This window comes from Ciconia boyciana, chromosome 11 (assembly GCF_034638445.1).
Source record: "Ciconia boyciana chromosome 11, ASM3463844v1, whole genome shotgun sequence".
In the NCBI taxonomy this organism is placed as follows: Eukaryota; Metazoa; Chordata; class Aves; order Ciconiiformes; family Ciconiidae; genus Ciconia; species Ciconia boyciana.
In genome coordinates, this window is record NC_132944.1 from 13727241 (window position 1) to 13754700 (window position 27460).

The window sequence follows — 27460 nt, forward strand, 5'->3', positions numbered from 1 at the left end:
TTCCATAACAAAGCACATGCTCAGGAACTTTCCACTTTAATTCCATCCTCTTGCTCCAAGTAATACTGCTTGTATAAATACTGAGTCAGTCCCTTGCCTTGCCTCGTGTTCACACTCCTGAAACATCTCAGATACTAACATGTACTTGCCAGTTTTGGCAAATTATATGTATCTAGTTCCCTATGTATTTTGTAAGGCACTTCTAGACCCTTGACCACTTTGCTGGTTTGCAGCTGGTTATTGCTTTTATTATTGCTCTCTTTGCAATTGCAGCGTGTCACTGTATTTTTGATAATAAGTTACTGAATACAGCAGTTCAGCTGCAGTCACACAAAGCCCTGTAGCTGGGACATTTATCTTATCTCGCTCTTCTATATCTGATGCTTCAGCCTCTGTAGCCCCAAATTCTTTCCGTGGTTTTTTTTTTCCCCGCTTGTTGTCATAGCACGTTGTCAAACTCATGTCTGTTTTGCTCTTTCTAATTTTTTTTTTTAGTTTGATATACTATCACCGTGAGTTCCCTGACAGCATTGCTGCTTCTCTTGCCTTTTATATGTGCTTCAGATTATTTTCCTCCAAAAATATGGATCCTAGACTCTTTAAATATGTAGCAGAATATGGAAGGTAAAGCCAACATCAGTAAAGGCCTTGACAGTAAAGTGAGAGGACCTGATCCTGCAGTTGTTACCCAAATAAAGCTGACGGGGACTTCAAGGGGAGTTTTGTCTGAGCGAGGAATAGCTATTAACTGCAGCCCTTGGCCCAGCGTGGACAACTTCTAGCTTTTGTGTAGTGATTTCATCTTCAAAGCATTTTGCAAATACTAATCTCCAAAACATCCCCAGAAGGAAAGTCTGATAAGTAAGTAGCATTATCCCAGTTCTGGACTGGGAAACTAAGGGAAGCAGGTTAAGTGTCTTGCTTAGGATCACAGAGGGAATTGGGTTTAGAGGTAGGATTAAGATTCATGAGTTCCTGGCTCCCACCCCCGTGCTCAGGCTGCTGGACAACACCTTGCACTTTATAGCTGAGCTATTATTCTTTTGGAAAGTATGAAGCATTTTGTCATTGGGCAAATATACGTTTTATTGGCAGCGTAGAGCGCCATAATCCAAAGCGTTACATTAATGCTTTCAAAAATATTTTATTTGGTAAATCCATAGCTGATCCATATGCCTTTTAATAGACTCTTCCACTGGGGACATTTTTAATGAGAGATTGTGCTGGCTAGGTCCAGTGTCAGGTACTAAAAGAAGTGCTTTGTTGTGCAGATGTCTTAAGAATAGCTCCAGAGGATGAAATATGACTGTGTTGACCTTTCAGCTGTGAGCTTATTTGTCAGGATTCAAATAAGTTGAAAGGATCAAACCAAACAGTTTCCGTAGTCAGACTGGGAATTGTGTTGCAGAGGTCAACAGTGAAGGCCACATCACGGATTCCATAACATAGCCAATTGTTGGTACGTATTAAAGTACTGGAGCAGCTCCTGCAGGCAGAGACACAATTAAAATTCTAATTTATTAATGTATACAGAGAGCTGGCCCAGCCTGTCACTCACTGATTCAAATGACTGCCCAGTCTTTTTTTTTTTTTTTCCCCCCTCCTCCTGGTGCTTTTGCGGTCTTAAACGTTCTGAAGTCTTCTTGAATGTAACAGACCCCGAGTGCATCCCTGCAATGAAAATCTGTTGCTGAAAGGAAATGATGGCGCTGGGGGTAGGATTTTTGAGTAAAACTGCACCCACAAAAGCACCCACACCCCCTGAGGTGGATGGCACCGCACTGACGAGGCAATACCCATTGCTGACAGTAGGTAGAATAAATGTCGAGGGTGGTGGAAACGCACCCGTTGTTGAAAAGTTTGCTTAAATAATGAACCGAGTCATCTTTGCACTTAGTTTATAAATATAGATGTCTCATTGGATAGCCAGAGTGGTTAGCGGTTACTTTTTTCTTCCCCCTGACAAACAGACTTCGTGCATAAGAAGAATACCATAGGCATTGCTTATCTCTGCTGTGCTTGGCGAGGGCGCTGGCAGAAAGCTCCCTAACACGAGTGCTGGGGAGCTGTGTTTGCATGAAACGGGGAGGAAGGATGCTGTTTGCCCAGGGTGCTGGTTCTCCTAATAAGATGCTCCGTGGGCCTGCCCGCCCCAGGAGGGGGGGCTGGCGTGGTCCCACGCAGGGCTGGAAGAGCTCCCTGTCTTGGGCTCAGCACTTTAATGCTGGCTGGCAGGCTTTGTCATGTAAACCCCACTGCCACAAACAGATGCGGAAAATTAGTCTAGTATACACTGTGTAGCTAATCTATTATTGCCTTGTGGATAATTTCCTATATTTCTTCTTTATTCACTGATCAAATAGCCACAGTACTTAAACATATCCCGGCATCCCGTGGCTGCACTGGGGCATGGTCCTCTTCAATAGTGTTTACATGACAATGGGCTCCAGCAATGTCTTTGGGGTCTCTTGACCTTGATAACTCTACCTGGAGACTTGCTTTTAGCAAATTTTGATATATTTAGTATATAAGAACTTGGACACAGGAGTGGACATATGCTGTGCTGATAGTTGAAAAAAAATAAATCTCCAAATACACGATGACTCACATTTTGAGCCTATCTCACACTGCCGTGCTTTATATTTGGCAGTGACCTCCGGTTTCACAGCCTGATGACACAAACAAAAGAAAATTGAAAGTTAAGGAATGGATTTAGTAAGCAGCAGTTGGGAAGAGAATATAAGAAGATATCAGCCCTACAAAAATTACTGGAAGTGCAAAAAGACTGAAGCATGTTTGATAATATATTTGCCATAGACACTGGATTTCCTTGAGTCTGTGAAACAAATAATTTAACAGGCCAGGTATGCTTAGGATTTTGAAAACGTACACATTTTTCCTGGCCAAGATAAATATATCTTTGTATTAATAGACATATTGATTAAAATTTGCAGCTTTAATTGCTGATGCTCTTTACGATAATTCATTTTGGTTCTTCAAGCATTTTAGTTGCTGGCAAGAGCACACAGATTGGAAACAAATCAAGAGACACATTTTCTCCCAAGAAAGTAAAAGTGCATGTGTGTTTTGGCAATACTAAAAATACAATTTTTTTAAAAGACGTAAATGTTGTGTGTTGCATTGCACTGAAAGTTGGATACCGGACTGAAAACAGATTTAGGACGTCCAAGTCAGTATCTTGCAATTGAAACCCATCGCTTGACTTTTTCATGCGATTAAAAGAGATTTGTTGTATGATAGTTAACCTGCGTGTGTTTGGAGAGGAGAAATAATGAAATTACTAAGATGGAAACTTTTGTTTTTGGTTGACAAAACAGAAAATAAATCTTCCCTTTAAGTCATGGCCAAGAAAAGAATTCAGGTTTGGTTTAGGTTTTCGGGGTGAGACTGGGGGAGGCCGAGAGGACAGAGCTGTCCTCGCCTTTGCATACCGCTGCTTTTTAAAGCAGCCTTTTGGCTGGGCTTTTGTAGAATTTAATTTGCATGCTATATTATCTTAATATTTCTTTCCAGTAACTTGAGAATAGAAGAGGGCAAGAGGAAAAAAATCACTGTAGCTTGATGTTGGGGGCAATTATTATTGTTTTCTATGAAATCAGAAATCGTTAGCTCAACAACGTAATAAACACTGAAGGGTGAAGGGAAGGGTGTTCTCTGTTTCGCTTCGAGTATACCAGTACCAGGTTATGTAGCCTCAGGTTTTACACACAGTGTACCTTTTTCACATAGTGGTAAATTTAACAACTGGTAGAGAAACTACGTTTCAGCAGATATTTGGGAGGGGAAATAAATTTGCAAGTGTATTTATTCTGTTTGTATGAGTATCTCTCTGTTTCACTCTTAACCATGGCAGTTGATCTGAATTTGGCCTCAGTCAGCCCAATGGGAGTTTTGCCACCAACTCTAGTTGGGTTGAGATTTCACTTCTGCAGAGTTTAAATAGTTTACTTACAAAAATTTCACTTGAATCCTTTGTTTTTTATTTTTTACTTTGGAAATAAAACAAATTTGAGTTTTTCTGGTTTCTACCAAGGGACCCATAGCTCTCTTATTTTTCATCCCTAAATCCAATTATAGTTGTTAGTCAGTCCTTGGAATTTGCCTGTGAAGTGCAAATATCATCCACCCCACAAACAGAACAAAATCTGAGTCAGGTCCTCGAAGTTACATGATCAGCTTGAAAGTTTTGATACTAAGGGGTTTTTTTCAGTGAAACCTGTGGGCCTTTTTTTGCTGCCCTTTTATTTATTTTTTTTAAAGCCTTTAGTATTCAGTTTTTCCAGCTTTTCAGACTGAGCAGAAAGGTGATAAATGCAGTTGTTTTTCTTGAAAGAAGTGTATGATTGTCCTGTAATTACATGATTCCAAAAACCGTGGCTTCTAGGAAAATACCAATATATTGGGAGAGCTGGCAGTCTGAGGTGCTGTCAGCAAATATGATTATTCTCATTTTATAGCCATGTAAATCCCGGCAGAGAGATATTAAGTGACTCGCCCAAGGTCAGAGAGCTGCAGATCTTCAGTGGCATTCAGGTGTGCAGCTCCTGCCAGGATATTTGGGAGTTTGGCATCTGCATGTTATAAAGAAATCAGTCCTGAGGGGCAAAACTGAAAGTAGAAGCCAGGATCCCTCATTTTCAGCCCTGTGTCTTGTTGGAGCACTCGGAGTATAATTTTCTAGCAGGTTTTCTGCTTTGACATTAAACATTTAGAGAATAGGTTTTTTAAAAAAAGTGATTTCTGACCAGGTTGGGAGTGGGGCTGTGGGGCTGGCTGTGCCCGAGTCCGTCTGTGTGTTACCCACCTCGGGGAAGGGGAAAACAAATGAAACCTTCCTGACTGGTCAGAAATGTGTAAATTGCTGACAAAATGACACATGTAATTAAGAGTGCTCCTGCCATTTTACCTTGTGGTTTACACCTACAGTGTTGAAAAAAGAGAGTGACTCCCACCTTGCTAATTACCATTATCACTGAAATGGTAGGGTTTGAGTCATTAGTTCCATGTGCATTTAATTAGAGGAAGGCTGAAATTGGATTTAACTTATTACTTTTTCATGGATCACTTTCTTGTCATCACTTCAAATTGGATTGCAGCCCCAGGTAACTAATTATGAGCGCCACAGGATCAAGAGTGAAAAAAAGGTAATTAGGAATAACACTGTTGGACCCTTGCTGGTAGTCCACTTGTGCTTGGGAAGAAATGAGAGCGGTATTTTGTAGTATTACAGATTAGGGAGTTAAAGGTATGCACTGCTGCTAAGAATCATGGGAGACTGCCCCCTCCTATAGAGGTTTATATGATGTACAGCTGGGTTGAAGATGTTAAAGCGACATGGTTCCACAATCAGCTCCTTAATACTGAGATTAAACTTGTAAAAGCAACAGATCGGTTGTAGGTATGAGGCATCTCAACAACCAGGTAGTCAGGGGTCCTTACGTATGTGATTACACCAGCGCTGTCGAGGCATTCTTGAGCCATGGTACGGAGCGGTTTAAGTACAGTGAGCTAGAATTTATAACAAATTAATGAACATATTAATGATCCGAAAAGATCATTCCTATCCGACGGGGAGATATATCAATCAGGAGAACAACGGTGAGGTTGATGATGTGTATGTCAGGAATTTAGCTTGCATTGCGGCCGTGATAAAATCAGGATGTTGCTTCTCTTTTGTTTGCTGGAGAGGTTTCTTTTTGTTTTGCCTTTTTGCGAGGAAGGCTTGCTTACTTCGTTTGTCCTTTTTTTTTTTTTTTTTTTTTCTTGTAGGTATAATTGCCAAGTTCTACTTTCTTCAGAAAATACTTTAAAACAAATTGTTTTATTTCCATGTGCAGAACAGAGTTCAGAACTGCAAGTAATCGATTTTATTAACACAGTCTGGAAAAAAATGTTGATGAGAGTTCAAGGATGTGAAAAGATTGAAATGTCAAAGTACCTAACACTGAGTGTAGGAAAATTTCAGAAGCAGTTTCATTAAGCAAAGAAGTCGATTGTGTAGGGATCTGTGAGAGAAAAGTCTGCTCTCAGACCTAATGATACTACAAGGAGGCTGCGGCAGCTGATTTTTGCCTTCAGAAGAGGAAAAGTTTCTTAATTTCTCATAGTAGTGAATCACAGTTCAAAGGCTAGCACAATTTCCTTAAGGTGTTTAAAAAGGTTTTTAATGCTCTGTTAATGTAGGCAAATATTTGTGACTCAGTGTTGGGTAAGTGATGCTTGCTCATTGTTTCCTGATGCAAGCAAAGTGTAGGAAATTATGTGAACACCATGCAGAGATGCTAAATAGACTTAAGAGTAACAAAATTAAGTTACGGAAATTAAGTCTTTCTCATTTACTTGACATTAGAAAATACATCTAGAGATTAAAAGGTATTACTTTTAATACAGAAGAAGAGAATCTCCTTTAATACATCTCAAATTGATTTACAATTTTTATACATAATATTCATCTGTGGTTGAAAAGGGGGCAACCTAAGGTCGAGTGATGTAGTGTTTCCATTTTTCCATATGAGTCTTACTGTGTGTGATAAAAGCAAACTCCTTTATTTTGTCAGTCTGCAGGAATTTCTGATGAAGTGCAGGGGTCACTTTTCTGTCAATTTGAGTAGGCAGCATTTTTTAACTACTGTTCCCCCCCCACACACACACACACCATGGCCCTGATCTGACACACGCGTGCACACACACACTTCGAGTGCTGCAATCTGCAACTTATTAGTGCGCAGCACTGGAGCCTGTCCAGTGGTTAGAAAATTTCCTGAAGCCTGGAATAACAGCAGTGGGTGCAAGTGCCATCGAACAGAAGTGACAATGAGGGGCAGTCCGGCCCGCCTGGCGAAACGCCCAGGCTGGAAAACCAGCTGAGATAGTCAAACGCAGGAAGATTGACGCGGTGCATCTGGGAAATGCTCAAAAAGTTGGGTTCTTGAAAAAATTACCTTCTGTGATCGTAAGACATCATCTGTTTTCCTACAGAGATTGTTTATAACAGGGTTTTCAAGCACTTGTCAAATAACCAGCAGTGAAGGAAACAGGCTAAAAATCTCTTACCGTTCAGATGAGTCCTGTTGTCACTGGAAAAAAACAAACTCTCGTCATAGAGATCCACAGCTTCCCAAGTCAAAGGGTGCCTGGGAGAAGGAGAAAAGGAAACTATTAGTCAGAAGCGACACGGCGAGTACTTGTCGAGCGCAGGATGTAGGTTGGGGAAGGTGGTACGCTGGGGCGATGTGCGCAGCGACGTCGTTACGGGAGTCGCGAGGTGAAGTCATACCTAGTAACTGTTTTTTGTGTTGCTTAGCTTTTGTTACTTAGCTGTGATATCATGGGCAAAATATTATAAACATATCATGGCTATAGCTTGCTTGTGTAACAAAAGATCAGGAACTTTTATTAAGTTTGTTTTCCTTGTCATATTGTAAAAATTTATTATGTGTACTGTGTATATTAGAAACAGATTTGGGTAATTCTGTCTAAATGAAGTCATCCCAGCTATTTCCAGACTGTCTGTTTTTGGTTGTGAATAATTTTCATACATCAGATGGTTGTCATATTTAGTAGCTCTCTACATTTTAAATAGGACCTATCCCATTTTGAACTTCCACGGACTTTAGCTGCCTCTAATTTTTAAGGCTATTTTGTTGCAGGAGTAGTTTAAAGTACCGGCTATGGCAGGGCAGGGCAGAGCTGGACCGGTGCTGGAGGAGTCCCTCGCCTTTCTGCATCAAAATAACAGATTTTTAACAACTGCAGTAGTACTTGTGGCTTTCAGCAGCACGCGCTGGGGAAGAGCCTGCCAGATACCTATTTCAGCTTGTCCCTTTGTGTTCACACTTTGCAACAAATATGTTAAAAAAAAACACTAAAGAAAAAGTACTATGTATCAAAAACCTCTTCCGATAAAAGAAATCTCTTCTCTCAAAGAATGCATGCTTTTTTTTTCTTTTAACAGAAGTGTGAAAGAAGTTAATGTTTAAATGTTTAATGTTTAAATTTAAATCATATACACATCTACATAGCGGCTAAGTTGCTGTGACTTTTTTATTTTTTTTGAATCCTCAAGGCAAAGTTTCTTTAGTCAGCGTGGGGAAGCTCTGGTGTTCCTCGTGCACCAACCGAGAGGAGTATGCCCTGGAGGAATCTACAGTGATGATCACAGAGCAGAATTTTGCCCTAAAACCGTCAACTTTGCCAGAAATACTTGAGTTACAGCAATTTGTTTAAAAAGAAAGGGGAAAAAAAAAAAGCAGGAGAGAAAGAGAGAAGGCATTTTGATCTAGCTTGCTTGAGCAGAGGAGAGCAGCTGTTTGCCTCATGTGTTTAAATCTCTAGAGCTAATATTGAAGTTGCAGGGCAACAAGTGCAATGTAACAGAGTAAGGAGAAACTAAACCCGGGGAAACAACTGGAAATGTCGCTTGGATGTGGCTTTGGAGCTTGACGGTTTTACAGCTGTGTCGTCAGGCTGGCAAAATATTTTGTGGTTAGTGCAAAGGAAAGGCTGTTGCGTTGCTGAAATGTTTTTATTTTCCTGATAAGTGTAGTCTGCCTTTTATAAACTACTAATCTCTTTAAGGTGTAACATTAATGGCGCATAATCTCAAGTCATTGAAAGCCTAAAAAATTAAAGTAGACTGAAGGCACAAGAAAGAAATGTAGTTTGTGTCAGGATGAAGTTCGATGAAGCATGGAGAAGATGGAAGAGATTATTAAATAAACTTTGAGGGGAGATGGAAAAGGCACCGAAAGCTCTCATTTTGAAAGGAATTAGTTTACTTGATTATATGCAACTGTATCACACTCAGGAAAGTATAAGACAAATGAAAGCAAAACAAAATTTAATTGAGCTATTATTTTGCAGACTTTGGCTCTGTTTCAGACAGCCTAATCAAATTGTGCTTTGCTCAAATAACTAATGTTAAATGCAGTCTACCAACAGATGTTTAAACAGAGACTAATTGGAAAATCTACATCCTGGGTTTAGCATGTCTAGCTGAAAGAGTTTTGAAATTGTATTTTGAAGCGAGGTGGGAAGATGACGGGAGGAGCTCCGGTAGCGATGGGCGTGTCAGAGAGCGGTGCGAGGAGGCAGCAGTGCCCGTGCCGGAGCCGCTGAGGTCACCGATGCCATACCTTGGTACTGTTTGCCCTTCAGAAAATGGTCCTCCATCAGATTACATCATGGGAGTCGTGTTGCAGCTCCATAGCTCATGCCACGTGCCAGCATGCAGCGAGTACATAATGTGGTGGAGCACACGGGTTGAGCAGTACATATGATTATCAAATCTCAATGCTTTCTTGCCAGTTCTGTCACTGCGGTATGCATTTTTTAAGTGGTATGGCTTCAAATAATATTTTTCCGTGTTTTAAGTTATTAACCTGTGTGGCACATCTCAATTTTGAGCCTTTTACGACACATCCGTGCAGCCACATGGACCTCTGACGGGTTGCAGCCCGGGGTTAAATAGCTCGGGCCAGGTTTGTCCTGGGTTTAAGTGACAGCCATTCAAGGAGTGTGCTGGAGTCCAGGGGTCCCAGACGGGTTTGGTTTCCTACCTCTGATTTTTCTTTCAAATCAGTTTTACACCAAAGTCACTCCAGTAGTACCAACATGATTAGTTCCAGTTTGCACAATGGCAGCGATCATGCCCACTGTGATTTCTTGGTAGGATGTTTCGTTTTGTGCACTTCGCTCCTCATCAAAACTTTGGGCCAAAGAGTTATTAATGGTTTGTGTCCCAGGCCTTGAGCTGGGTTGGTTTCTGTTGTGCAGGTGTGGTACGTTTGCTGTGGAAAATTTCTATCCCAAGAACTTTGTTGTCCTAGCGAACGGTATTTTGTGCATCCAGACAACTTTTGGAAGAAACAGGGTTTTTGATCTATATAGTCAGGAAGCAAAAGGCAAAAATCAGAAGCACTTGTGGAAATTCTCCCATCTTTCATTGGGGGGGAAAAAAAAAAATCAATAGAAGTGTTTTGGCTAACTCTTAATAGCTTGGATAAACATCTGAAGCAACCCTGTTGGGTGATGCCAACCACCAGCCTAGCCCATTGGTTCATAGCCACAGTGCAAATTTAGTAACTTTAATCTTGTTGGTTTTGCTTGCAAGAATAGATGCATAAAGACCTGTTTGTTGATGATCTGTCACTGTTGTCACTGACCGCATTATTAATTGATGAATCTCCCAGCTCCATCCCAACATGAGCTGTGTTTGGGTCAAAGTGGCAACCTGTCGCCCAACACTGGGTTGTACCCCATGTCTCCATTTCATGTGGTCTTCTTCATGGGATGGTTACTCTGAGATAAGAGTGAGATGCAACTCGATGAGCAATCTGTAAAGTGTATTAGAGAGGCCCATCTGGCTCTTGCAAAGCTCTGTCCACTGTTGTCTCAGGGCAGTGGCTCCTCAAGTTAGTGCTGGTGTTGTATAGGCTTGATAGCCAGTATGTAATGGGGAACAGCCAATCCGACTGTAAAAAAAGTAATAATGCACATATATATATATTTTTCCAAATTTACCAATTGAAACCCTACAAAAGACAGATTATATTTTATGACTTGTAAACAGCAGGGCAGATATTTCAGGAGAACTGCAGACAGCTGTAATTTTGTGAATGTGCACAAATTACTTGGAAAACAAATATTCCTCTGCCTACACAGCTGTATTCACAACCGTGGACCAGAATGCCTTTTGCATGATGCTCACGCCTGGTTCTATGGAATATAATAATGCTCAAATGAAGAAAATGTGATTTAAAAGCGAAGTCAGAATTAATGCTCGCTGTGAAAACCTGTATTACTGGCTGAGGTGTTGGCACGGGAATGGATAAACCACTTCACGAAAAATGAGAACTAACCAAGGCATTTATTTGTACTCAGATCAAGAGCTGGATGCTCAAACGTTTGTGGTAGAGATGAATGTGCCTGTATCTTCCAGAGATGCCAAATGCTGTCTATGCCATCCTACAGGGTAAACATTAAATTAGAATTGGTGGTTAAAGAGGTCTGCAGGGCTGCATCTGGCCACCCATGGGGGAAAGGGTGTGGGTAGGAGGTGGGGGCTCCCCCAGCTCCACGGGGACTGTGGGTCAGCGTCTTGTCCTGCCCTCTTCCTCCCGGTTATCTGCAGCCAGGTGGATTTGCAGAACGCAACCGAACTGTTGTTCACGTCATTTAATTGTGCGCTGGTGGTTCCTTCTGTTTGTCCTTTTACTGTGTGATAAGGAGTTTATACAGGAAAGTATGGATAACAAGAGAGAAGGCAAAGAAAATCCCCAAAAGTAAAAACAAGGCCAAGCAAGAAGGAGTAAAGCACAAGTTGGCAAGAGCCAAAGGCCTTGCATTGATTTTACTTTTAACTTCTGTGTTTATTCAAAGGCTGTGGATACGGGTTAACTTCCTTTGCTCAATATTTATTGCTACGTTACTTGTCTTAAACTGGAACAATGAGCACTTTGTTGATTGGGTTAAGAGATTGTCCCATTTTATTCGGTCTCCTGCATCTCTCTCTGTATCTGCAGGTTTTAAGCAGTTTATTTTAATTTCAGATTTCTAACCCTCCGTCGTGAATTGCTGCTGTGCCACCGGCAGCAACACTTGAGGGACTATTGTTCGTCTTTTCAAAGTGGTGGGAGCACACAGCGGAGCCGTTAGCTTCTCTGAAACCTGACCTGCCTTGATGATATTACACCTAGCAGATTCGGAGCAGGGTAAACATTTTAAAGGAGAGGGGAAATATCAGATAGGTTATTTTTCATCAGAAAAGGTTGTAGAAATATTCTGTGCAAGAATTAAAAATAGGAGGAAAAAAGCCATAATGGCAATAGTTACCTTTCTGTTTGACAGCCGTCAAAGATGCTACCCAAATCAATTAATAGGAGAGTGAATGCCTCCTCGCCGTTAACCATGCTAACCCTTCAGCAGACAGTTGAGCAGAAAATCAGTAAAGTCACAGTGTAGTGAATGATGACTGTACTGATTTGACCCTAATTTAGCGATGGCAATGATTTCGGTGCTATTAGGAATGGGCCCAAAGACCCGTCCTGGCCAGGCTCGCAGGCTGCAGCATTTGGAAAGTGCTCCCAAAGTATTGGAGATTCCTGTCTGGAATAGGAGCATTAATATAATGCAGAACGTAGTTAAGATATTTTTAAATCACGTTGTCCGCAGCTGGCACTACAAGGGAAGGTATGTTTATGACTTCCATCACTGTTATTTTGTACTTCGGCTTGTTGCTTGGAAAGTGTGCTCATTTTGAGTCCTTCACTCAGCTGTGTCTACCCAGAAGAAAAACAAACCCATTTCTTCTGGGAGAGCCCGGCAGTGGACACATCAGAGCAGCAGGGCCAGCTGCAAAATTGTGGTGTTGTTTTGTTGCTAATTCTGCAGGAGTGAGCGAAGGGGACCACCCTGTCTTAAAAAAAAAAAAAAAAAAAAAAGGAAAGAAAAACAAAACGAAAATTAAAAAAAAAACACTTTCAGTTTGTAGCTTTGATTTTGCTGAAAAAAGCAAACTAAAAAAAAGCAGCAAACAGCCTTATTCCTTGCACAGGATGCTATAATAATTACTGGGGCAGTTTTTCCGTTCTTGGTTGCTTTTGCCTCACACCTGTAGGAGGCCCATTCTTTTGCTTCTGTGTTTCGCCACCAAAGTACTTTTATTTGAAAACACGAGGAAATTCAATTTCCTAACATGCCTCTCAAGTCAGGGCAGTTATGGCAATAGAAGAGTTGCAAATGGCTCATGTGTGAACAGTTTAGGATGGAGCTATTCGTACGGGGCCATGCTGAGGTGCCGGAGAGGGAAGATAATTGTAAATGTTCTTGTGGGGATCTGATTGACAGCTTATTGTCTGCAGGCAGTTGAGTAAAGAATAGGAAATGAGTTAAGTGTAGGGGATCTGGCAGGCTGCAGGCTCTCCTGATGGTGGCTGCTGCACTGAGCAAAGTACCCAGGGCTCCCAAACCAGCCCCGGGCAGGGGTGCCCATGGCACCTCCCTTTCCGAAGCCCCCTCAAAGAGATGCCCCTAAGCTGGTTCAAAACATGTGTGAGATGAGGCTGTGTCTCGTTCGCTGCTGCTTGGTCATCTGGGGTGCCTCGAGTGGTCTCGACCCGTGTTTGGTGGGTTGGGGTGACCCTGGTTTGCGTGTGACTGCGATGCATTTCCAGCCCGTTAATGTTGGGGGACAGCAGGGACGTCCCACAGTGCTGGTGGATGCCTGTGGTCCATAAGCAGAACAAGAGAAGGAAACGTCTTCTCCCCTGACTCAATGGATTTGTTAGTGCAAGATCTCTTTGGAAATTTTACAATATCATGAGGTCTGGGGCCAGTTATGTGTGTTTTAAAGTTTTCATTATCCCATCTTTTTCTCTGGAGTAATGCATGCCCTCGGGTCCAAGTGCCCATGAGAAGCCCCCGATGAGCGGTTAAATGTTACAGAACTGCACATGCTAAAGATAGAAATATTAAAAACAAATACTCCTCTCCCAAAACCTAACTGTGTTTTTTTTAATCTCCTTGCCTATGTGCATTTAAAAAAAAAAAAAAAAAAAAAAAAAAGAAATCCCAGCTTTGCATTGTTAGTGTAGGCTTCTGAGCCAGATTGTACTACAGAGCACACTGATGTGTCTTCCCCTGAGGTATGGAAAGATCTATGTGTGCTAAGCAGGTGTTTTCGTTTGTTTAATTGGAGCTGAGTTTAGCACAATATTACAGATAAATGAATTACACATGTTCAGTAATTCATAGAAAGTGATCGTTGTTTTGCTTAGGCACTTGTCTTCGCATCCAGGCTCGCAGAGATAGCATGCTGGCAAACATGGACAAAGGTTTTTTAAAAACAAAAAACGGTGTGTACATGAGGAGTGCCTGATGTCTGGCTGCTAAAACAGCAATAACTATTTCGTCTTTGTTTAAATCGTAACATTTTAAATTTAAATAGTATCCTGTTTTGACAAACTACAAAACCACAGGTCTGAAAAAGAAATGCATGAGGCCTGTGTCAATAGTCAGTGGCATCTCTGGGCAGGAAGCTTTGGGGTGACACACGCTGGCGGTGACGGCACTGGGGATGGAGAGACCCGGGAACCACCCGGAGGGCTCTCCAGCGTGCTGCACCCGGAGCAGCCGGTTGCATGCACATTGCTTGGAAAGACAACAACTGGTTTGCTTCTACCAGTGTTTTTTATTTATTATTAGTCACTTTTTCCATCTCTCTCTTCCCCCCCCCCCCCCCGGGCTCAAGCTACCACCCCTTTCACAGAGGTGCTGTGAAGCGTGAGTGCCTCCAGCCCCCTGTCACCACTGACGGGTCTTGCAGCAGCAGTACAGGACCCTTGGATCCCAGCAAAGCCTCCCCGGCAGGAGCAGCACAGGTGATGTGCTTGGCCCCGCTCTCCCCACCAAGGAGCACCGAGGGAGAGCCCACGGGGCAGCTCGGAGGTGCTGCCTTTCAAAGGACGAGCAAAACCGGTTGCTTCTTACAGCTTCCCTCCTGGTTTTGAGTAGTCCCAGCCCTTGGCCAGCTTCCAAATGGATAATTACATTCAGCTTACCCAAATTTCCTCTGCAGATTCAATTGTAAACTATTTTCTCGCTCTCTCCTGCCAGTGTTGTATATAACTGTGCTGCGCAGCGTTAAACAACTGTCACACGCAGCTCCAGAGCCTGTTGAGTTTTAGGCACAGAAAGTAAAAGGTTGTATCAGAACTTGCACTGAACTTTAAAGTATTGTTTGTGCCTTTTCAGTTCATGAAGTACTTTGGAGCAAGCTTTTGGATTAAAGGTGTGGTTGGTGCATAAGTCACTGTTGTTAGCGGATGGTGCCAGCACTTGAGGCTGATTGTGAAAAGTGACTTATTCAGGGATGTCCTCGCCTTCAAGCCTTCTGATAATTGAAATTAAGTCTGTTTAGGTGCATTCCTTATTCATCTGGGAATTTGTAATGCATCACCTGTAGAGCTACTGTGTATATTCCTTCCCTCCCACTGGCGACGGCTTCCCACCAGCCTCCTGCCAGATCACTTCCCTCCATGGGCTACAACAGAAGGATCTTGTATGGCAAGAGCTATGCTGATAGGAAAAAACAGCAGCCCTTACCCACAAGGGTACCCATACAAAGCTGTGCCTAGCAAAGCCTGCATCCTAGGATGTGATCCAGGCAGCGGGTCTTGGTGTGGCAGCGTGGCTTTCTAAAGGGAGCCAAAGGCACGTGAGGAAGTGGTGTGTGATCTGGGAAGTGCTCCTGCATCCTCCAGGTTAAATGGAGCCACCACAGTAAATCACAGTTGAAAGTGAGTTGGAAGCTTTTAAAACTGTTATTTGTTTGAGGCTTTTCCTGCTGCACGCATCAGTATGGGATTGTACTGAAGGAGGCTCCTGGGAATTAATGTGTGTCCAAACCCAGCAGCAGTCTCAGAAGGTTTGTGGCAGTGTAATCTGTAAACTTTTAATTATATACATATAGCTGAGTAAATAGCTTGAAATCTCTTTAAACTCTTTGTTCACAAATGTATATTAAAGAGTGCCCATCCCACATGCACACACACACACCCTTTTCCTTCCTTCCTTCCTTCCTCGTTTTACACCCACTTCCAGCAAGGCTTTGGCTCGTGGCATCCTTCCTTGTGCTGGGAGCTGTGGCCAGAACTCCCCACGGGGCTGGCCTGGCCAGGGGCTCGGCTGGACCACCGAGCCCCTCCGCCCTGCCGTCCTCCCGGCACGTGTCCAGTGTCAGAGGACCGTGCAGAAGCTGATGACTATGTCTGGGTTTCCCACTTGACGTGCAACCCATTTGGGAGGCTGATTCTGCAGCTTCAAACAATGTAATGAGATGCAAATTGTTTGTGATGCTGCCTTATTAAATGTATTGTAATTTTAGAATCATTTGCTTGTTAATTGTATTTAAATAGCTGCCACTTAGACAAGCAGAAAGTTTCCAGAAAGAGAAATCGTTTTCCCTTCTTTCTATGTTTGAAAGCAGCCCCAATGACCTCTCTGTGCTGCTTTGATACAGCATTTTCCAAATGGAAGTGTGCCCTGACCACGCTCGCCTCCTGGTCCTCACCCTTTTCCCCAAAGAAGAAATACTCGCTCTGTTATGTTTCTTCTATGAAACCTCAGTCCCTTAAGAAGGTAATACAGCGGAGTGGCTTGGGAGGTTTAGAGTGGAGATAGCTTACTTTCCCCTCTGTTCAGCTAAGTCGGATCAGCCTAGGTCAGATTTTGGGGCGCATGTGATGTGGATGCTGCCGCCCCTGTGCAGATGGGATTTGAAAGGATCCTGAAGATTTAGGGGATGCTTACATCTCTTGGGCCCGTTGAAATTCCCAGCCCATTTTTATGTCGATGTATGTCTGCCGGGCCGCTGAGGCAGGGTCACCTGTCCTCAGCACCTTCAAGGCTCTGTCTTCTGCATGTTGAAATAAATGGCAAAGTTTCTCTTGGCTCCGGCTGAGCAATATGAGGTCCCTATTGACCTCAGTTCAGCTTGGTTTAGAGCTGATTTTGATCCTACATCATTGCTAGCTTTGGCATGGAGCAAGCTACACAGTATCATTTGTATTTTATTTGTATTTGAAATACTGTCCTGGAAAATGAAAAATAATATTTCCATTATTTCCATATCAGTTCATTCGTTCTTCTTCCATCAGCTGGAGGGCCCCACCCTGCCAGCACTCCTAACTCTTGTTTTCCAGCTCGTCCATGTTCAGCACCAGACCCTCATGTCGATTCTGCCTCATTTTTCCAGTGACTTTTCATATTTCCTTTGTTTTCTGTTCGCATCTTTGTTGTGTGGCAGGATCAGTAATAATAGTTAATAATTAGCAGTTCAATAGCACTCTTCACCTTCAAAGCAATTTTAGGCATTAAATCACTGCAGCTCTGCTGGCAATATTACAATATTGACTTGTTACTTCACCAGTGTCACAGAGGCAGCAAAAGCTGCATTTTTATGGAGGCCAAAATGGGGTCATTTTTTTTTTAGAGTACAAAATTGGCAAAAAATAAAATTTTCTCCTAGGCTGACACTTTGCCAAATTTCAGCATAGAGCCAATTTTTAAAGCTGAGTAATAAACACCTGAAAATTTCTGGTTTATAATGGCAGTGCTGAAAAGCCATTAAATGAATGGCTCCGCTATAACACAAGAAAACCCTCTTAAACTGTCAAAAAAACCTGTAAAAGCTGGACGGAGGCTTAGCGAACACCAGCTTTGCCTTTGAGCCTAGGGCTGAGAGATGCAAAGTGAACCTGCAGGGACTGATAGGATAGATCATTAAGGGTTTCCCTTCTCTATGATGGGAAAATGGTTCTTTCCCAGCTCTTTGGTGGAGCTAGGTCAGCATTCTGTCCCAGGTGAGCATCTCTCCAGGTCTCTCCAGCCATTGGGGAGAGGGAAGGTGAGGAGGGGCAATGAGGATGGAGCTCCAGGGGAGCAGAGAGCAGAATTTGGGACAACTGGAAAAGCCTGGAGCAAAGGAGGAATCAAGGGATGCGAGGTGGCAGAGGGGGTTTGGGAGGAAACGGTGTGGGGACGGTGAGAGGAAGCAGCACGTCACGATGCGGGGCTGGGGGGCACACGCATGGTCCACAGTGACCTGGAGGGAGACATGACCAGCAAGATGGCAAGAATCCCTGAAGAAGCCCTGCCTGACTTGTTTTCTCCTGGGCCCAAAGGGCATATTTCTGCACAGATTTTCAAGGAAGTGAGGGCAGCTCCGCTTCCTTCTGCCTGCGACCTGTGGCTCGGTGGCACACGTGGATGCAAGTGCCGCATCCCAGAGGAGCATCATACGTGCAGATGGCTGAGAGCAAGGTATCAAAAACCACCTCCCTAAGGCAGCATGCAGCCCATGGCCGGCTTGGACCCTCTCCCCTTCCCAGCACAGGGTCTGCTGGCGGAGGGTGCTGCTGTGAAGCCGAGCTGTAAGAGCAGCATAGTAAAATAGCAAATTGACCAGTAAAAGAAATCAGTAAATGAAGGGAACAGCTATTAATGTGCCAAGCCAAGATGTGTAATTATACCCTAGGACTTTTCCAAACTAATACATGTTAAAGGTGTAAACCTATTAAAGGAGAGATTTTTCTGTACAGGGAACTTATGTAGATAGAAGGATTTACACTGTATTTTATTCTTGTATTATAAGGTATAAGGAACGTTTGAGCAAATCCAGTCATTCCTATTATTACAGTATCATACATTTTTCATACCGTTTTATGTGGTTCTTCAAAAACTTTGGCACTAATTCTCTTTATATTGTTAGGAATTTTCTTTTAAAAACAGAATTCTTTCTCTCAAATAGTTAATTAGATTTTGAACTTCAAATACAGTACTCTTTTTTTTTTTTTTTCTCTCAAGAATAGGGGTGTTAGATCCATTGTGCTGGCCAAATTACAGTTTGGATAGTTACATTCTCTCTGCTTAATCACCCTGCAATTTCATTCGAGTGAAGGATTTGGTGCCTCAGGTGTCCCAAATTCCTCCAGAGCTCTGTATGGCGAAGTTGCTGCCACCATCCACCCCAGAAGTGGCTGCATGTAATGGCAGAGAATTGTCGTCTCCTTCCAGAGCATAAAGAACAGTTTGACTTGCAGAGATGGATTTTTTCAGTATTCCTCTGTTGTTACACTTTGCAGTGAGTTTGTGCTTTTCCAACCCAAGCAGGCCTGCCCCAAGTCTTTAGGCACATCTGAGGGATTTCTCTTGCTACGGGAAGGCAAATTTGTTTTAAGGGGCCCTGGAAAAATTCCTTCATTTGCTTGTTCACCCTTTGCCATGATGGGTGCAGCGAAGGAGTGGGTCCTGGCTGCCCCAGTGCATCCCCTCCTGGCTCAGAGACCCGCTACCTCTCAGAATCATCTTTTTTCTTGTGGCTCAGGGTGGGGAGAAAAGGATTGGGATAAGTGGCAGCCGGATTTGGATAGGAAACGTCCAGGGGTCATAACCCTTGCTTGCAGACAGGAGTCCCCTTTGCCTGGGGAAGGGAGGTGGGAGGGGAGGACCCTGTCCTTGAGTTCAGTTTGGGCCCCATTTATTTGGGAAGAAGTGATGGATCGTGGCATTACGCTGTGAAGGGCCAGAGTGGAAGTACAAAGGAAAACCCCAAAGCACACAGCGAGCCCTGCTTAGTGCCACACAAAGGACTCTGAGCTGGTCGGATGACCCCAAGGGATCCGAGAGCAAGGTCCCGTAGTTGGGATGTTTGCTTAGCCTGTACGGCTGGCTGTTTCTTGTCCATGCGAAACCAGACGTGCACCATCAAAAAGACTGACGTGGCCAAAGGCCAGGGGATGGCTGTGCTCAAGCTGGGTCTCCTCCTGCCCTGCAGAGTGCCACCAGCTTCTCCTCCCCTCCTGGCCCCTGTCCTGCCGGGCTGAGTGAGGGAGACAGCGAGGAGGAGAAGCACCCTATGTGCGTCGCAGGGTGGTGGCTGTGAGAAGGCCTCCCTCACCATGCCCTGCTTTCAAAAAAGATTTTTATTCGTATACAGGGGAACTCGGGATGGTAACCTTTAATAGCTCCTCCTGGTAGTTCAGTGCTGCCTTGCAGCAAGCGTAGCCTGCGAGTCCAGTATGGCAACCAGAGGTCATCTTGAAGGGCTCCTCTGTGTCCTCCTGCCTGCAGTAAGTCTTCTTGGCTTTAGCATTGTTTGCCAGCTTTGCAAATTGCACTGTTCTGCTGCTTTTTGGCATTTTGGGGGTGCATTTGATTCCTGGAGCTGTGGTGCTGCCTGTTCGCTCTAGCAGGAACAGAGATCCCGGTGCTGCAAACTCCTTCCCTGTGTAGCACCAGCAGCGCCACAGCTTTTCTGTGCACTCCTGTCTAACCACGAGGGCTGTTGCCTAAACACCTCTTGGGGAAATAATTCGAGTTGTTTTGTTGCATGTACAAAGTTAACTGTTTTCCTCTTTAAAGAAAAGATGAGCAAAAGCTCTTCCCATGGCTGCCTTCTTTAAAAAAATTAAAAACACCTTTTGAATGTTGGAGGAAAACTTGGAACTATGAGCCAGCTAAATATACTGTATCATGAAACCTTGGGGACCACTGAAATGAGAACAGTGGCCCATTACTGCTAAGAAGGTGTTTTATTGAAAATACGCCGACGTACGTTCCCAACAGAGTGAGTAAAAAATGGTGAGATGCCCAGCGGTGATACAGGTTATTCTCATGGATGAACCAGAATATGTAGTTTGGCACTCCTGGGCTGCGTGCAAGCAAGCCGTGTAACGGACCAATAGTGTTTCTACATAAAAGGGCCCATATTTAATCCGATTTATTGTAACTTAACTCTGTGGCGATACATGTGTGTACATAGGGGGGTGTGTGTATAAGTTGTTGTGGAAGTAGGCATGGTTTTTTAGAAGGGGATTCTTTGCGGTGGTTGTCCGACGAGGCGAAGCATTAAGTCTCCTGATGATAGAAGGAGATTACCAGGAGAGGGCAGTGCGTCTAACACTATATTTCCACACCAGCTGTACCTGCACCAGCCCCAGACCGGGGTGATCCACCTCAAAATGCAAAGCCGGGGGCACTGGGGCAGCTCCAGCCCGCAGTACCCGCCTGCCTGCACAGAGATGATCTCTCTGGGTTGGCCAGGAGTTCACGGGTTAATACTTAACGGGCAAAAATGTGTTTGATTGACGTTTGTTTTGTTGATGTTTCATTCTGTGGGTTTTTTTTTTCTTACCATGGCAACTTTAACATCATGACAAAACACCTACTTTTCCTCTCGGAGCCATCGCTGTTGTCATGCCCTGTAGGTTATTTTGGTAGACAGAGGTTGTTCTTTTCAAGTGGAGGTGTTGCCATCTCCTACCAGATACCACCTCCAGTCTTTCCTGTCCTAAGAAGGTTTTTCTCTGTGTGAACACCCATGTTTCAACCCGTGGCAAAAAAATAGAGTTTTAATGGAAACTGCAGCATTTCCTCTACTGTACGTGACATAAATGCTATCTCACATAATTAAGGAAAGTAACCGAGAAGAGTTAGTGGTGATTACCTTTCAATATATTGTGTACTTTGGGGCAGAAAAATAATTTATGAATAATGCCCAAGCATACTTGGAACAATTTGCACACTGTGCTGTGAGTGATGCAGACCTGCTGGTAGAAGAGTGTGCTAATAAATTTTACTTCGTGGCGGAAACAAGAGATTACAGTTTATTAGGAAAGGAGATGGCAATTTATTAAGATCAATCAAATATGAATGCAGAGCAAAAATGTTGCCATTTTTATTTATTTATTTATCTGGAAGCATGGGGGGTGCAATTATATAAAATTTGTTGTTTACCTGTGATGTTTGATTCATTATTAATATTTTTATGTTTAGAGGGAACCATAATTTTGCTGAAATGTCTTCCATAACTCCTGCACAATCATATTCATAACTCACCTGAATGTTGACACATCCTGCTGTGTATATATAAATTAACTAGTAACACTGGCATTATAAAATGATGCATTAAATGAAGATGTGAATGGTAATTTAAAGCATGCCATGAAGTGAAATTTAAACCATTGTACAACACTGAGGGGATTTAAAGAGCCTTCTTCGTGCAGAATTTGCAGGGGCAATAAGGAAAATGACAGTTTCACATCAAAAAAAGAAGAGCAACAGGGACACAAGTGTTACTGAAATGTTAATTGCTTTGCTGTTCTGTTTTGCTAGAGACACCATCAGCCTAAAAATCACTTTTCTGCCTGAAGAAAATTTTACCATGGGGGCATTAGCTGAGATTATTAAAAATGACAAAAAAAAAAAGTTTACTTTTTCCTTTTTCTCAGCACTTTGTGGGTAATAAGTTTCACTGTTTCCTGTTTAGTCAGTTGTTTTCCCCATTTGTTTTTGTAGGTCTTTCAAATGGCAACAAGGGAAAATGAAGCATTCTCAAAACAGGAAAATGTGATTTAACCCTACAAAAATGGGCCTGGGGATCCAGGAGTGGGAATAGTATCCAAGATGGCTTTTTCCCTCAGAACTGCAAACAGCAGCTTGCTTGTAAACCGTCCGGTGGCTCTAGCCCGTGTGCTGAGCAGCGTGATTTGGCACTCGCCTTTGCCAGGTTTGGCGTTGGCTCCAGCGGGCAGGCAGGCTCCTCTGTGCCGCAGCAGCGCCGGCACCGAAGTTCACCTGAATTACTCCCAAATTTGTACTCGGGGAGGGGGGTGGAGGATTTGGCCCACCATCTGCTGCCAGAGAGCAAAAGGGGACCTGTTTCGCCCTGCCTGCCCAGGGGAACATCCCCAGGACAGGAACAGATGAATTGCTGTCTTAGGTAGAAATTGCGTCGTATTGGGATTAGACATAAAATTTCCTAATTTAGGGCAGGTTAACTCTGATTAGAGGAGGTTGCACTATGTGAATGTCTTGTCTTTTCTTTCTTCCTTGCCCCGCAGGCAGCTGGGGCTTTCAATAGGCAAGTCCATGGCTATGCATGGATAGGTACCTGCAGAAGTCTGTGAATAAAGCGTACATGTAAAATAATGGCATAACAAAACCATTTCTTCCACTGCATTCATCTTCATCATAATTCATAATCTGTTACCTGACTTGGACCTTAGAGCCTATATCCATGCTATACTCCAGTGATTTTTTTTTTTCACCTAGGTGTCGATACCACCACTTAATATGAACCAGAACTCGTGGGCACGCCGTGCCAAATAGCCACCTAGTCTGCCACGCTCATTTGCAGTTATTTTTGATTTGTTACTTTATGTGTTCAGTTTTGAACATCCCTGTCTGATTGTCTCTGTGATGACTCTCCGTAATTGAGTGGAATTAAAGTGGGAGTTTATGGTGGTTCTTGGTCTTTTAAAATATTTTGCTGGCTTAGAAATGCATTATATTTCATGGTGACCTTACTTAACAAGTGCTACCATCTCCGTTACTACGGGAATAGACTGAAGTTTTTAGCCCACAGCAGATGTTGGCTGAGCTTGCAGGTATGAAGCTTTTATATGAAAGGGTATAAAATGCTTTAAAAATATGGCTTGCAGGTTCTGTGGCCAGCGCTCAGTGCTTAGATGGCATCTTTCATTTTCAAAGTGTTTTGCAAATATTGGTCTACAGAAGATCCCGAAATGAGTAGTAGTATCCCCGTTTTGCAGATGAGGAGGCAGAGATGTTGAGGCTGTTGACTGCCTTTGAAGTGGTGGGTGTGCAGGCAACTCCAGAGCCAGGCCAGAAATTTTGCAAACTGAGCTCTCAGAGAGAGAAGCATCCTCAATGTGATAGACATTAAAAAAAAAAAAAAAAAACAAAAAAAAAACCCGACAAAAATGTCTAGGTGACTTGTCCAAGGCTGGGGAGGATTGTCAGTGCCAGAGCCAGCACTATGCTTTTGCTTTGTGTGTAGCTCTCAGCCTTGTGCTTGCATTGCCACATTACGCTTTTTGCCCCCGGAAAGAAGACAGATGCCTTGAACAAAGTGGTAGGCTTCACAGAGTCCCCTTTTATTTTTTGAGAATATGGTAAGTCAGAGCTTGGTCCAAAGGCGGGTGATCAGCCAGCAATCAGGGCAGAAGGAGGAGGGCAGTGGTCTTTCGTTGAGCTGCATGTACCTGGATATGGCCATATTCAAAAATAAGGATTGAAGATGTGACTTGATAGGGTTGGGAGTTGTGTGTGTGCGAGAAGTACATGCTGAGGAAGATGAGACAGATCAGAAGATTTCCGAACTGAGGTCTGTGGAGCATCCTATGGCTGGTCTGCAGCGGCTGCCCGGGCATGCAGGCCCCTCTGTGTTTCAGCTGCAGAGGTAGTAAGGGTGTGTTAAACGCACAGAGCTGTTTCCTACCGATGGTTCTTTGCCATGAGTGCAGCTGGGGATGCTGCCACAGTGATGCTCTTTGCAAATGCAGCGGGGAGAAGTAGGTGGTCCGCAAGAGAAACTGCTGAAAAGTTTGAGTATTCTGCAATATATTCTCCGAAGCGGTCTGAGCTCCTCGAGATTACTGTGAAGTCCAGGACAGGAAGGATTCTCTCAAGCGCAGGCGATAATTATTACTAGCTCATCGCATGCATTAGCAGTTTATATAATTATTGAGCGTCCAGTGTGTTGGAGTGTGTGCGTATTTATTTGCTTGACTTTGCATACATGTAATACTTATAAATACCGGCTGTTCCCATGCCCTTTATGTGCTGACCTGCTCGATGCATGTGTGCCCCTTTAAGAGGCAGGCGCTTTCTGATTCATGTAGGCTGTTTCTGGCAGATTTAGGGTCTTGCAAAAGATGCCCTTAGTCCCTTATTAAATATTCATAAGAGGGTGGGGTCACATTTTTGTGACCTGAAAAAAATCCCATTAATAAATTTGTTATCTGACACGAAAACACTTTAGGGTGGAAAGCAATCCGTATCACATCCCATTTAACATCAGATCACAAGTTGTCAGTAAATTGGGTCCTTTGTCTTTCCTTCTTGTGAGGTTCTTTAGCAGCATAACTAATGGGGCTATTGTCTAACAGCCCTCGACTCCTGCAAAGAAAGTACGGTTCTGCCTGGGAACGGTGTCAGGGCGGCTGCTGTCTTTTCAGTTGCTTGGATGTGAAGTAACTGTCTGCATCAATTTTGCCTTCAGAAACTATGTGAAAATGTAAAAAAATAAAATTGACAGAGCGGGGGAGATTTTACCAAATACTGCTGCCCGGGCTGAAGTGGACAGTAGCTTTTTGGGCGAGAGGAAAGAGGTTCCCGGGCCCGTGGCAGTCCCAGGGTTAGAGGCAGCGCGCTGACGGGGGTGTGTGCGTACTGCAGTCTGGGGGGTCGCAAGAAGTGTTTCCTTGAGCTCGCCCGCGTGAGAGTGTGAGGAAGCTGCTTCTGAGTGACGTGAAACCGCTAACCCCGCTGTTACAAGGGTGCCACAGACCCAAGCACCACGTTTCGCTTCCACTAAACCGGAGGGCTCGGCTGCCTGAAAAACAGGTAGCGGCGGCTGCCGCCGGTCAGGTGCTGGTGGGCGGCAGAGCGGGGGAGCCCCGGCCCTGGGATGTGTCTGAGCATCCCGGCGCGGTGCTGGGGACCGATCCCCCTCTGCTTTGTGAAGGGAGAAGGGGAAAGACGTTCCCGTTCGCAGGCCGGGCGCAGCAGTCTGGTTTGGTGTAAACTCCCGTTAGCGGCTTTTTGTGGTGTTTTTTTAATTATCGTTACTATTTTCTGACGTTAGAATCCCGAGCTTTCGGGGCAGAACTGTCGGGAAAGGCGAGAGGAGAGTAAAAGCCACTTTTCACGGGAGAAGAGAAAGTTGCCGTGGAAGCGGGGGGAGATTCTCCCCGAGTGCTGCGCGGCGCTCCCCCCCGCATCGCGCCTGAAGCGGCCGCCGGAGCACTGCGCCCGCGGACACTTCCCCCCGCTGCGGGCACCCGCTCCCGCGAACAGATTTACTGGGGGGGGGGGGACGGGACGGGACGACGGGACACGGCTTTTCAGCGCTCTCCGGGCGGGAGCGCGGCGGGGACGGGCCGCCGGCGGGAGCGCGGCTGGCGGGCGCGGGCAGGTCAGAGGGCGCGGGGGCAGCGCGGTGCCCGCCGCGGCGGGAGGAGGGCCGGGCCCGCGGGGCGCCCCGTTCCGGGGCGGGGTGTGCGCGGCGGCGCAGGGCGGGGCCGCGCGGGTGGCGGCGCGCCGCGGCAGCCCGCGAGCAGCGCGCCCCGCCACTCCGCCCGCACCCGCGGAGGCTCCGCACCGCTCCGCCAGCCCGCTCCATGGCCCGGCGCGCCGCCCGCCGCCCGCCGCCGCCCAGGTGGGTGCTCGCGGGGGGGGGGTGGGGGGCAGGCCCGCTCCCAGCCCGGCGGAAGGAGCCCGGAGCGGCTGGGAGAGCCCGAGGATGCTTCAGCCTTCGCGGCCGCGACTCCTCGAGTCCGGGTCCGAGTTTGCTGGCCGGTCCCGCGGTGTCCGCCGCCGCGGCCGCGTGTGAGAGGAGGGAGGTGCAGCGTGCGCGCTTGGCAACTTGCTACAGGTTTTTAAAAGTGGTTGTGTTTGTTTCGCGTCTTGCCTGTCTTTTGTTCTGACAGTTTGGGTGCGTGTAGCTCGCCGGGCGGTTCTTACTTCAGTGCTGTAGTTTTGAAGGAGAGCCAGGAAGGAGGGAAAGCGCGGAGAGCCGGGTAAAATACTTTGTCAGGTTTAAATGTCAGGAACCGGGATTGCTGAAGGGATTCGCCAGTCAATTTACCAGGGGGAAATTAAGTGAGTGAGCTTTGTTTTTGACATTGACTAGTGTTACGAACCCCAGTGAAATAAATGTAATGGGATCTAAATGTAGCCGAGTTAAGTGTCAACCCTGCGAGCCAGTATTTCAGTGCAAATGAGATGATTTTTCGAGGGTGATGGGGGGGGAGGAGGGAACCCTTAGGAAGTGGGTGGTAAGTTTAGAGCAAAGTGCATATACACTCTTCCTCTTTGGAATTAACTCCTTCCAAGCCAGCTTGTTTTACAAAACACTGAGGGTTTCGACTTGTCCTTCTGCCGGTGGTAGGGAAAAGCCACTCGGTAACGCGACCCCGTGGTCTGGGTGCGTGTGCCGGCATTTGAAGCGCTACCATTTTATATTTTTAAATAAAAACAAGTTTGGTGGCAGGAAATGTGAATCATTCGGGGTGACTAAGATCTGTTTATGAAAACGAAATGGTTGGATTTATTCTAGCAATGAGTGTTGAATTGCTAACTACAATAAATCGCTAAAGTTTATTTCTAATAAAAAGTGACTTACGCAGGCTAGTTTGCCTTTTTATAAATAAACTGAAATGTTAAAGTCTTTTTCATTTCGGTCAGAGCTAATTTTTATGCCTGATGCTCCCGGGCCCAATCCTGGAACGACTCGTGAATGTGCAATAGCTATAATAGGAGAGGAGTCTCTCTCCCTCGCACCACCCCCCCAAGCAGTAAGCACTCTGCCTGCTAAATTAGTATTTGCCGGATCGGGCCCTTCATAAGTATGTTTACAGTGCAAAGCTTTCAGATGTCTTACGCATCTTTACATGAAGTGAAAAAGCAATTCTGTTTGCTTCTAGCTCTTTTAAAAGTCACGGCTAAAATAGGTGTTTATATGTGAATATGTCATTAGAGTGTGCTTCTGTCTGGTTAAGAAATGGCTTTTGTTGATTGTATATTTATTGCAGTAGCAGCCTAGGAAGCCTCTAAAAGCAGGCACCCTCCTCTTCTCATGGCCAGCGGAAGATCTGCTGTCAGAGGGCTTTCAGTGATCTCCTGTGGCTACTTCCAAAAAATTTCATTGATAAGGCTGCAGAGATGAAACCCAAATCCTGCCTAAACAGAGTAGCTGCCTCGGCCTAGACGGTGATAGAGCTGAACTGCAAACTGATTGGTCTGACACTTTATAATCAAAGTTGATTTATTGTTCATTAGTAGTGCATTAGCCCTTTCAGGCAAGACAGTTATTTGTGTAGTGGCCTGTCAAACAAAAGACCGCTAGCACCTGTCA

General features: G+C 44.7%; 1 protein-coding gene across 15 annotated transcripts in view; it reads left to right on the plus strand.

The window, feature by feature from the left end:
- The window catches only part of FOXP1 (forkhead box P1), a 391241-nt gene that overhangs the window by 277796 nt on the left and 85985 nt on the right, over positions 1-27460 (plus strand). The window contains exon 1 of one of the 15 annotated variants that reach the window (XM_072876072.1): positions 7202-7285. The exons of 12 other annotated variants lie outside the window; for them this stretch is intronic. The gene's annotated coding sequence lies outside the window, so the exon portion shown is untranslated. Of the gene's footprint in view, positions 1-7201; positions 7286-25624; positions 25763-25953; positions 25979-27460 lie in introns of those variants that run through there. 2 more of the 15 variants (XM_072876069.1, XM_072876071.1) reach the window with 2 other exon arrangements.